The sequence below is a fragment of the Leptosomus discolor genome, chromosome 15 (assembly GCF_034619465.1).
Source record: "Leptosomus discolor isolate bLepDis1 chromosome 15, bLepDis1.hap2, whole genome shotgun sequence".
NCBI classification, from domain to species: Eukaryota; Metazoa; Chordata; class Aves; order Leptosomiformes; family Leptosomidae; genus Leptosomus; species Leptosomus discolor.
This window is the reverse complement of record NC_141405.1, coordinates 13,855,280-13,868,183: the sequence shown is the minus strand read 5'-3', so window position 1 is coordinate 13,868,183 and position 12,904 is coordinate 13,855,280.

Genomic DNA, 12,904 nt, shown 5'->3' with positions numbered 1-12,904 from the left:
CTGGCACTTTTTTGAGTTCTTTCTGTAAGCACAATGACCACCTAGCTATTGAGCACGGTCCCTATGGCCACAGTTATACATCTTAACCTCTCTGTATTGAGTGAAGGAGCCCAAGTCTTGCACCACACTGCTTTTGTGCTTCTTGAGCTCTTCACCACTCACCCCAGCCCACTGAAGCTGCAACACTGAAATGGCTCTGGTCCCAGCATTCCTTTCTCAGATACACAAAGTTGAGAAGACTGATGAGCCACTTCATTTGAGGGAAATTAAAAAACAAAACAAAACAAAAACAAAACCCAAAAAACCCCAGAAAAATAAACTCCCAGCAACAATGGCTGGAAACTCAACTGGAGTTACACAGGCTGGAAAGAACCAGGGATCCTTTATCCAAATGCCTCCCTGAACAGCCTTTTGTCTGTGCCATCCCAGCAGGAAACCTAGCATATCACCAGTTGCTGACAGACAGAGACACAAACTGACACCACTTCAGGGCTGATGTGGGCTGTGGATTTTTTCTCCCCTTTAAAATCTGTTTGATGGAAAGGAAGAAAATATTCTATTCCTTGACTAGGAATCTCTCAGGATGCTGTTCCCCCAAGGAGCGGGGCAGTGTTGCAGACAGGTGAGGAGGTAATTTATTAAACTCTTGGCTAGCTGTCCTCCCAGCAGAAAAGCAGCCTCTCCAGCTCCTGTCCCTGACAGCTGCCAGGAGTAGGAGCGTTCAGGACTCTCCACTGCTCCAGAGAGAGAAACACAAAGGTGAAATCTTTCTCCATACCCCTGGCAAAAAATGCAGGCATATTATCTCGGCGCTTCACATCTGGCTGCAAAAATCAGGCCCTGCACAGATATGAAGTACAGAATCACATCTCTGTGTGGGTCTACTAATCGTAGAGCCAGAAGTGAGATATTTCTTGCTAAATACTCGTCCCACTGACTTTAACATCAGAAACCATCACTCTGGACATCTGGCAGGACAAATGTGTCATTTGGCATCCTTTGGGGTGAAAAGTGCTACAGGAATGCAAGATGTAAGCCTGCTTCTTGACTGGTATAAATCATAGCGTCCCTGACTTACAGTTGAAAAATGTGGCCTCACAGTGCCTTCCTCTCTGTTCCTGACTTACAGATGCATCAGAGAAGTGCCGTCACATTTTTAGTTGCAAGAGCAGCACACAGCCACAGGGTCCTGTGAGAAGCAACATGGATTTACTGATGGAAATCACATGCTTCTCTTCCCTTCTCTCTTTTTTGTCTATTGTCTTCTACTTAACAGTTCTTCTCCTGCTTTATTTAGATACCTAGAGAGTCCTGTGCTACTTATCTCCATCCTCCTCCTATTACCTTGACAGAGGCTTTTGCCAGCCATGGAGAGCAGGTAATTCTTTGCCACCCCAGTTACACAACACCTATCAACCTCATACTGGGAAACCGAAGGCAAAGTAATTGCCAGGCAAAAGAGCAGTGCCCTGTGCTATTGTAGTGGAAATGCAAGATCCTCGTGCTCAGGAAGGGCAGGTTATTCTCTCCTCGTTCCCTGGGTGCTGCTTAGCATCTGTTCAATCAGGGTTTGTCTCACAGGCCTTAGATCTCAGTGAAGGACGCTCAGCCAGGGCTGAGAGGATCAGCCAGTCTGTTTCTAATGATGTTGTGCAATGACATTATTCATCTCCTCTGTGAGCTGTACGTCCTAAAGATGGGCGTCACTCTCGTGAAAAGCACGGAACGGGGAACTCAGGCAGGACATACACTGAGTATGTTTGTTCCTAGCTCTGCAGCCTCCATCTCAAGCCTTATGTCCCCATTTTTAGTTATCAAATGAGAATGATCAGGCTTACAACAGGAACAGTCTAAGCTGTGTTGGTAACAGGATGATGTCAAATTCAGGTGGTGTCTAGCCCTTGTGCTAATCTCTGCTAGCCTGCCCTTATAGCTCTCCTCTCTAGCCGGCATTTTGCTCTCACTGAGACACTACCCTTTCATCTACATGAGTCACACTGCAGAGCCACAGCAACAAAGGCTGGAAGAGACACCTTGAAAGGTCGTCTCACGCAGCTCCAAGCTTCAGTGACATCTAAACAGGTGACTCCAAGCAGATGTAGGTTGGGGCTTGTTTCTCTCTCAGCATTTGAGGTTTCCCTCCCTCTCCCTAAGCAATCTACACCCTCATGTCATACTCCGCTGACTGCCATCAAAGGGCACCCCCTTTGCACCACCTCACGTTTCAGCTTGATCAATGTTTGAGTTCAGATCTACCCCTTGGTATTTTAATCATAAGTAAACACAAGCCCAGTTAACTAAAATAACGCCTATCTTGAGAGTAAATGCACAGAACAATTAAGAGCAAGAGGACACCCAGAGCTCCATAGAAAAATAAGGACTGTGGAAAACAACTCTTCTGGTTGTTTAAGGACACGTGCTATTCTGTGAAACCATATGGTAAAGCACTCTGAGAATCCATGAGCAAATAACAAGCCCTTGGGTTTATAAACTTCATGTAATTTACCATAAAGCACTTGCAAATTACCTGACTGTGTTTCTTTCAGCTGATACTGAAAGGCAGTCACTGCTGAACGGCACCACACACTTTTCCAGACAGCAGGTCTCTGAAATAAACAGAAAGGAGACAGAGCGGTAAGAAGCAGTTAATCACATGAGAATTTAACCAGGATGGTGCCAACAGCCCTGCTTTTGCCCAGAACTACGCAGATATCTTTTTGTTTTCAGCTTCATCTAGACACTGGTAGCTCCACCACAACGTCCTCAAAACCCTGATGGCTGAAGCCACAATGCTCCAGCAGCTCACAAGTCCAAGGTGGGCTACTTGTTTTGCCACTGCCAAAGTATTTCACTGTTGTTCAGAAGGACCACCTATCAAAAACATTTGGATATGTCAAGAGCCCACAAACACATTAAAATAACTACACTGTTCCATGGATGGCAGTTCAGGGAAATACAAATCAAATACAATTTGATTTGAGAATTAGCTGTATCTCACTCATAATTCACATTTACAAAACACACATTGTTTCTTCAAGATAAATAGTCGGCATTTCAGTTGTGGAATTTCACATGGTTTGCTATCTCATCTCTCCAGGAAAAAAAAAATTTCCCATCTTGTCTTGTGGTTAGTCTTTGGGTTTTCTGTTATCCTGTAAAACAATTTATTGCCGCGGGATTGCAGTTGAATTACAAGACAGTTTTTCTAGGCAGCCAGTTCCTTCAGTTGTTTCCCGTTCCCCGTAGTACGCTGTATTCAGCCAGCCTCTCACTTTTCTTAGTATCAGCATTTGATAAGGTCTGGCCTTACAACTTCCAGTAAACCAGAAGACTGCAGCTCCATTTATGCATGAATTGTGCGTGCTTCATGCAAAGGCCATTCACTGTAGATAACCCAGGTGCAAGTTTATCTGCTACAAATTTTGAAGTGCACCACTGGTCTAGAAAATCCACAAAAACAGTGTCTTAAGGCTGCCTGATCTTGTGCCGGGGTCTCTGGGTTAGAAACACTGTCACAGATACCTGTTCTACCTGCCCACTCTGCTGCCTGCATCCAAAATGTCAAAATCAAGGCAGGCTTGGCGGTCACCCACACTACCAAGGTTTTCCTGCAGGCCAAACCAAGTCGCACTCATGGCTGCAAACCCTTGGGCACCAGTTTTATTAACCTGGTTTGACTCGGAGCACAGTCCAGGTGATCAAATTTTGTTACCGCACGGCAAGTGGAACTGATGCACGGAGAACAGATGAGCAGAACTAGCAAAGAACAGCCCACCTGTCCTGGTTTGGGCTAAATCAGAACTAATTCAGTTTTAGTGCTTTAACTTTTCAGTTAAGTCTCCTCTAACTACCAGCACTTTCTGAAACAGCAGCATGTTTTTCCAGACAGTGACTGCTCCTAGCAGTGATAAGGCCTGATGTTTATAGTTCGTACCAAGGAACGGGATGCAGAGAGGCCCTGGCTTATACTTGTTCTTATGGCAACCAAGGTCACTGCTGAATCTTGTACTCCGTGTTGGGGTGCCAGGAGTGAAAAGGGTCGCACCTACAGGGAGGAGCGAACTGGACAGGTGACCCAAACCTGACCCACAGAGTATTCCATCCCATAGACGTCATATTCAGTATAAAGCTGAGAGATCACGAGGGTCTCGCCCCTTTGCTCTTCTTCGATGGCCGACATCTGAGGAGGACTGATCCGTGCATCCCTGAATCCAGTGCCTGAGTCCAGCTCCTGCATCCCGTCCCTGTCTGCTGCCGAGTCCAGCCTGGGACTGCCCCAGTGCCAGCCCTGCGGTGTGGTGGTGACGTATTGTCATCAGGGTGGGGGGGAGTTGGGTTCGGTATTGGTTTTGTATATATTTGTACATATTGTATATATTTCATTTTTTTTCCTTATTCTTATTATTATCTTTTCTTTTATTGTTATTGTTCCATTAAAGCTGTTTTAGTTTTCTTTTCCAAACCGTAAAGTCTCTCTCCCTTGTTCTCTCTCCTTTTCCCTTTTGGGAGGGGAGAGGGGTTAGTAGAGAGCGTCTGTCATTCGTTAGTGGCCGGCCCAGCCTCAAAGCGTGACACCATCCTTACACCACCCCCTCCTATGTGCACCGAAACACGACTTTAAACACCACGCTGTCAGCTACGCGACCCGAGGAGCACACTCGCAGTACCCCAGCCACCTCTTTCTCCAAAACCAGCTGCACACATGGCTATTTGTGATATTTCAGGACTTCAAAGAAGGAAAAAGAATCGAGAACATGAGACAGGCAGCTAATGCAGCGTCCTGTCCTCGGACAGATTTGTTTAGAGAAAGAAGGGTTTGTACGAGGGGGTCTCGCATCACAGCTCTGCTATCCCACCGCGTGCCGATCACCCCCTAGGCTGAGGGGACAGAACCCTGCCCATTACCATCACCACATGCTCTCCCACCTTAGATCAACGTGGCGGATCAGTCTTGAGCTCCCAGATCCTGCACGTGTGTGCCCCCAAAGACACTGCAACAGCCACTTGTTCCCAGATGAGTCAGTGGCTGTGACTGCAGAGGGCAGGATAAAGCCCACCAGATTTTGACACAATTAGCAAGAGGCTGTCTGCCTCACCTCCCTGCAGAAAGGTGAGCAGGGGCACCGACACCATCATCACGGGCTTGTCAGCATAAATGCTACCAAACTGTCGTGCACGATGCAGAGCGTTCCTGGGTACAGAACATCCATGTAGAAACAAACCCACCCTTTACTAAGAAACAGCTCCAGGAGGAGCTGGCAAAAACGATGGTGGAAGCCAGAGAGAGCGGGTGATCCTCCTGCAGCTCCATGGGGTCATCACTCGGCTGCAACGACAGACCTTTGTCATGAAGGAGCCTGGGAACAGAGGGGCGTCCAAGACAGCACTGCTACTGGAAACCAGTATAAAGGTACTGGATGCAAGTCCATCATCTCCTCTGCCTGTGCAGCCCAAGTTTTGCAGTGATAAAGATGCCGCTCCCCATGAGTACCAGCAGTGGAGCAGCTCTGCTAGCGGCCTAGCACGGATTAAGGGGCTGCTCGTAAACCTGCAGCACCCCTGCTGAGATGAGCGCTGAGCTGCAGGTGAGACGGCAAAGTGCGAGAGGAGACGGACCCGAATTTTGTCTGCACAAGTTCTCAGCCCTCAGAACGGGAAACCACTTGCAAACACCACAGGTAGCAGGATCTTCACAGCCGTGACAGCACTGCATCCCAGGCAGAACACCTCAGCAGTGAAAGCTTCCCAGGAGGCATTTCCTCAGGATCGACACACAGGTCCGAGAGCCACTGGCGCAGGGTTTTCTTTCTATGACTTTGTTTCACACAGGAATTCCTCCCTGCTGTAGAAGTTACATTCCCAGTTACATCAACATCAGATTTTCTGCCCTAGTTCTGCTCTCTGATGTGGCTGCACGTCTGTGAGAACGGACATAGGGGATAAAGGTAAACTCGGGACCAGAATCCCTCACAGCTCTCGGGAGCAGCACAAAGGACTGCTGGATCTTCCAGTCGCCTCAATGACATGTTAAATTAAACAGCCAAACTGAAAATTTCCCACTTCAACTGTGTTGACAGCTGGTTTTTTTCTTTAAAAAAACGAGGTGTGTAGGACAGTGTGCAATGGCCTCAGGACATTTTAGGGAACCATCTCATCAACCTACTCACAGCACTGCCAATTTAACGGTGCAATTATTAACGGCGCAACCCTTGCTGAAACCGTCACGGTCCGCACACAAAATGATGGTAAAGAACTGAGGCCAAACATTCTTGGGTGTTTATGGGCAGCTTGAAAATAGCTGGAAGATAAAATCCCCCCCCTAAAAACAAGTTTCAGAATGCCTCTGCTCCTATCTCAAGGTCACTGTGTTCATACACGGTGATACTTCCCTTCTTCACTAAGGTCATACAGCTCTACCCTGCCACAAGGACAGCTGACGAGACACAGGAATCCTTTATTGCAGGACAAAAACAGAGCCCACAGAGGAGCAAGAACCGGCAACACCCAACCTACAATTTCCATGCAGCACTGCCTGAAATAGAAACCTTTTTGCTCAGGCCAAAAGTCAGAACTTCACCACTACAAAGCTGATTTAAGCGCGTGGGTGTGAAAATTTCAGCCTAGTCTATACAGAGAAAAGCCAGGTTTTCTATTTTCTCCATCTGGTTTCCACTGGTCTTTCTATTGTTAATATGCAGGTAACACCCTGTGTAACTCATCCGATAGCCTCCCATCACAGTGGAAAAACAAACGAAACAAAGACCACGGAAGAGCAACAGACAACAGCTACCCCAGCTGATCAAAACTAAGGTGCACAAACAGGTGTGAGTCTCTCTCCCAGCCGTTCTGACCACACATAGACCACATCTTAGAAGTACCCAGAAACTGTAACTCCTCCATTTTGCAAAAGACACAGCTCTGACTTTGAGCGCAAACGTCAGATGCTGGGACGAGGCTAGGCAGTCAGTCATTCCACCTCCCTGCAAATCTGTTTCCCAAGGCAGTCCTGGTTTATCCATCCAGTCACATCATCAGTAAGTCCCTCTTCCCTCCACAGGTCACAGTCATCTTCATCACCTGCTGAACTGCAGTACTTCTCCTCCAAAAGGAAACAGCTGGGTTTTTAAATGGTCCTTGCTGACATGAAAGGACACACTCCACACAAACGGAGCGTCAGCTACAGGGAATTCAGGGTGACAGGAGCGATTAGAAAGATCCCATGCTTCAATGGGGAACCACTACCCTGAGTCCAAACCGCTTACAGTAAGACAAGAAATTAAGGCATGAATCTGATGCTGTTACCCATCTGAAGTCAGCACTTGCTTCACACATGAAGCACTGGCCGCCTCCAAATAAAGTACTCTCTCTTCTGAGCTCTGTGTTCCCCCACTTGCCAGTCTCTAGACCCCGGTTAGTGACCCCCACGCACGCCTCCCACCGGATCAGCTCTCGAGTCGCTCAGACCGCGGCAGGAACACGGGTACCAACAAAAGCCTCGCCAGTGACACAGAACACAACGCTCTGCACTGAACCAGTGCCAGCACACAGGGGCTTTCTACCTGTACCCCACAGACTAGCAACGGTCGCCAGAAACATCTACTGCCAGCAGACTGCAGTCTTTGCAAAGTTCTCCTCTGCTACCTGCATTCGGGGTATCAGGAAACCGAAAGAAGCTGACAGCCAGCCCTCTGATGCTGGAAGGCACTAAAAATTCAAAGTATTACCTTTCAGAAGAGTTACTGAACCAATGCAACCATCTTCGCTTTACTACAAACTAAACGCTTCCTTTCCCACCCTCCCATTTCCTTAAAACCAGCATCTTGAGTTAATTTCTACTTCCATCAATGATCAGCAGCAGAATTACAATAACTAAGTCACAGGCAGGGCTTGCAAAACATTTCTCACACCACATGGGCTACTATTCTGTGTCTCCTTTCTAATAAAAGGCTGTAAAAGTGTTGACAAGGAAGACAAATCACAGAGGCAACGATCCAGGAAGCCCTCTCCTTCGCAGTTATAGCTTTAAGAGACAGTTATGGAACAACACAATAGAATAAAAACTTACAAGGACGTTAGAACAATGTCACACAAGTCGCAAATACCTATTTCAGCTCTTATCTGATGCCATGCCAGCTGATGCTACGGCAGGCAAACAAAATTCAAACTCAAGTCCTGGCCTCTGGAAAGGTGGTTTCATCAGAGGAACGTTGCGTTCTCTTCCCCCACAATGAAGTATAACCACTGACTCTGAAAACAAGCTTTTCCTCCAGCGACTCCTAGCTAGCTTATTGCACTTGACTGAGCCAACAAATACTCATCCTGCAGGTGAAACGAAGCTGAACTCTTGGGGGCTGGAGGGAAGTTCTAAATGAGCTTGGCTGGTTTGGTGGTTTGTTTTGGGGTTTTTTAGAAAAGTTGTGGTCCTGATCAGGAGGAATTGCTCAGAAAATGAGTCTTCTCATCTGCAGTCATTAGCTAAATTTAGCCGGTCTCAGGAATGCTGGATAACAGGCAGATCACAACATGCAGGATTCGTGAGAGATTTGCTAAGGAGAAAGGGACGGTGCATATCCTTCCTAATTCTCTCTGAAGTAAAACAGTACTCGAGGTCTTCAGCAGGAGCTGTGCAGGACCCCTCCGCTCCCTGTACAAAACAACAGCACCATCCAGTGGATAACCAGTACTCGCTCGTCCTCTCCCACCACCTCACATTTATCTACAGAATACGCAGTATTGAAACTTTCTTCCAACTGTGAGCACTTTAGGGCTGCATTTACATCAGCCTTGGGTACGAAAACGTGAGCTGCTTCAGGAAAGTGGTAAAAAAAGCTCCAAAAAGAACCAGACTTTCTACTGCCAGGCAGCTCTGCCAGCACCGAATTACACAGCACCATCTCATTCCCAGTGTCACCTTCCCTTGCACCAGGGCTGCGACCTCTTAACCAGTGTGGAGGGAGAAAAACGGACCCCAATGGAGATAAGGACCCACCATACCCCACCCTTGGATTTTACCACTGGGAGCAATTTCGCAGCCAGACCGGCTGCAGCGAGCCCACAGGCGACCACGTGGAGAAGGCACGGAACCTCCCCTGCCATGTTTGGCCCAGTTGGCCAGCGCTGGAGATGTGCTGAGACTGCTTCTGATTCCCCAGGATGACGGTTGGCTGCTGCTTCTCTTTCTAGAGCGGCGTCCCTATCAATTTGCCTTAATCCTTGAGAACAGTCGCAATCCCCACAGTAAGGTGGACACTGCCCTCTCATGGAAACAAGATCAATTATCCCCTTTCTTTGAGACAAACGAAGATGAAACAAAGCAGCAATACCTCCTCTTTGTTAGTTTATTGTTCCCAACACAACTCAGCAGTTGAGAAACCCGAGCGGCACACAGCATTCCCAACAGCTGATCCCATCATGACTCACTCCCTACACATAGGCATCTCAACCTCTGCATTCCTGACCTACTTTGGGAATTAAGAAAGCAGTTGAGACAGATTTTTTTTTTTTCCCCCCTTTAGAAAATGGGGTGTCCCACAGCTATTCCAGAGTCGTAGGCTGGGATCCAGCCATCAGGTATGTTGGATGTGCACGAGATCTAGTCAAAGGTTTCTTAAAAAAATAAATCACAAGGATTTCCGTGTTTTGCTCTGTTCCCATCCTAGCAGAAAGCTGGATTCAAATGCATGGTACTAGCACTCCATCCCTATCTCCTGAGCTTATCTTTAGGAATTCTTACCATCTCGTGCCGCTTCTGTAACTCGGTCTCAACACGTACTCACAGATGAGAATCTCTGCTGTTTCACTTGACATTTAGAGGACTGACAAGAAAGATCACATTCCTGGAACATGTCAAAATCCCTGTAAAAACTCACCTTTGTGAGAAAAGCTTTAGTCATATTATGGAGAAAGGAGAATAAACCAAAATACCATTCACTCGCCACAAACAGAAGCGAGCAGACACCACTGTACATTCTCCACCACCTCTGAGGTTATGTTGGTCAGGCAACTTCTAGAGAAATGAAGGCAGAAAAGGCTACAATATCAAGGGATTTATAAAGATACTTGTCTTTGGCCCTTTTTATACCTTCCTTATGTTATATCAAAATGTGATTCACCAACACAAGTGTGGGTGGTAATACCCTCTTAAAACAGGAGATGTTTATGCCACATTCACTGCTTGATGACTACACAAATTCCCTATAGTCAGCTGTTACTGCAAGTTTCAGAACCAGTTATTTCACTCCCCCGAGGAAATTATATTCTCTAAAATGGGATGTTATCTATAACATGATTTCTGAACTTTATTCCCACCATTCTTATGGGAATAAACCAGTCTATTACAAATTCAGAGACTGTGGATTTAATTCCCTGTCAAATGCTTGTAGCCTGGATACGCTGATTAAGAGCCATGAGGGACCGGGGGAGGGCAGGAAGAGTGGGTTTTTTTAGTGTTGTGGTAACTCCAAAGCTGGTCTGGAAACTCCTACTTGTTCTCCTCTGGTGGATATTAACGAGGACTTTTGCCTTTGATTCATTCTCAGAAATGCCCCTGAGGAATTTATTCAAAATATTTGACATAGTTTGCAAAAAATCCGGTAATACCCCTGAACAGCGCAGAAGGAAACACAAGATGGAAAATAACCTTGTAGGAGCCAAAAGGAGAGGGTTTATGGCGGGTGTGGGGCCACGCTCTTTCCCATCTGCTCACTGCAGGGGGGTTGGACTAGATGACCTCTAAAAGTCCCTTCCAACCCAAACTATTCCACAATTCTACGATTCTATTCCCATTTCCTTCAAAGAAAAGGACAATGGAAACCCACCTCTTCACTATCAGATACACTTGACAAGTTCACTGGAACAATTCCTCATGCTGTTGGCACACCCATCCACTTTGTCTGCTCTGCTAATGCGCTGGGCCAAGCCCAGTTCACGTAACTTACACCAGCTCTAGAGTGTAACACAGATGCTATCGCATCACGGAGCACAAGGTTTACCAATTCCAGAGGCAACCTATGCAAAAAAGCTCATTTAAATGATCCGTGAAGTCTCCAAACCCAAAATCCCTATGAAAGCTACCTACCTACAGAGCCAGAGGAGGGGAATTCTGCTTGCTCTTTCCTCTGCCTGTGCCTCCCCTGCTTACTAAAGCTCCTTAACTAAATCATTCCAGATTTTTTCTTAAACCTGGATTTCTGTTTGGTGCTCAAAAACTGCCTGAGCTTGAATGAGAAACGAGAAACACAATCAAGAACACTGAGGATGCAGAACAGAACGCCCTCATTCTTTGACGTACCCAAGATTAGGATCAAGGCAACACAATCTATTCCTTATCTGCAGGACCAAAAGCTGTAACAAATTACACTACAGAATGCTTAGTGGGATGTCGGGAACACAGGTAAATAATAGTACCAGAAAAAAGGGGCTACAAAACACCTTGGCAAAGATCTAGGATGCACCGTTCTTGCCAAGCGCCCAGTCAGGGCAGCAGCACACACCTCCCCTTGCTGGGGGCGTTCTGAGAGGGACAGAAGATTCACCTCCCCAGGGGCAGGCACAGGCGCGTCCCAAAGCCGCCGCCGAGCACGGATTTACCAACCAACAGCTAAAACCACAGTCACCCCGACCCATCTCATTGCACTCCCACTGAAGCGAATGTCCTGACCGCTCCAACGGACTCTGGGTGAGGCCAACCCCCCGGTGAACACGGGTTAACGTGGGGGCCTCCCCAAGCCGGAGCCCGGCGCGCTGCCCGCCGGCTGCCCAAGGGCCGGCAGCTAAGGCCTAAGGCCTAAGGCCCCTGCCTCCCCCCGCGGCAGCCCACCCCCGGGCACCGAAGCGGCCCTCTCGGAGCGGCCAGGGGCGCAGCCCCGCCGCTGAGGCCGGTCCCGGTCCCGGCCCCGGCCCCGGTCCCGGTCCCGGCCCCGGCCCCGGCCCCGGCCCCGGCGGCGGCCCCGGCCCCGGCCCCGGTCCCGGCGGCGGCCCCGCCTTGCGCATGCGCACTGCGAGATAACAGCGGTTTTTTTTTGACGTCTCCTCGGTCCGCCCCTCCCCTGCCGCCGCGGGTGACGGGGGCCGGCGAGGGACAAGCCAGTCCCGTTCCGCGCTGCTCTACGGGACCCGCCGCGCCGGGGCCGCGGTCCCTTCGTGCCCCGGTCGCTTTCCCGAAGCGGCCGCGACAGGCGTGGGCAGGAGCCGGTCCCAGCCACGGGGAGTATGTGTGTGTGTGTGGGTGGGGGGGTTAGACATGGCCGAGACTGGGGCTCACAGGAGGCCTCCGTGTTCTGGAGGGCCGTGAGAGGCCCCTCCGCGCCAGCGCTGATTCGGGATCCTCCGGCCCGTGTTGGTGGCCCCAGAGCTTGGCCAAGGGGAGGCCGGTTGCCCCACCGGCCCTCGCAGTTGTACCCCCGGCCCTGCTGCCTGCGGGTACGGCCACGTTGGTGCCCTGCAGCCCGGCGTGAGGCTGCGGAAAAGGAGCCGGCGTTATTTCAAGGACAATACCCAGAAGGGGAGATCCTAGCAACGGGTGAAATTTCCTGTATAAATATTGATGAGCCCAAAGGGAAAAGGAAATTAGAAGCTGGCCGGCCAAGTCGGGCCGTACGCCATCGCTGCAGGTCCCAGCGGCAGCCAGTGGCCTCAGAGGCGGCCTCCCAGTGCCACCTCCCCGCCGCCGACCACAGACTCACACGGACGCGTCCAGTGGGCTCCTCTTTATTACAGCCTTGCAACTGCACGCAGAGAAAACGTACCGTTTGAATCCCGTGGGTTTTACATCTAGACATGCCCTTTTTCCATGTCTTGGGCAGAGGCTTTTTTACTTAGCTTCCTTTCTTTCTTAAATTTGGGCCTGGTGAATGCCAGATCTTTTACCACTGTCCCGTCATCGAGAGCATCTTGACATTTTGGT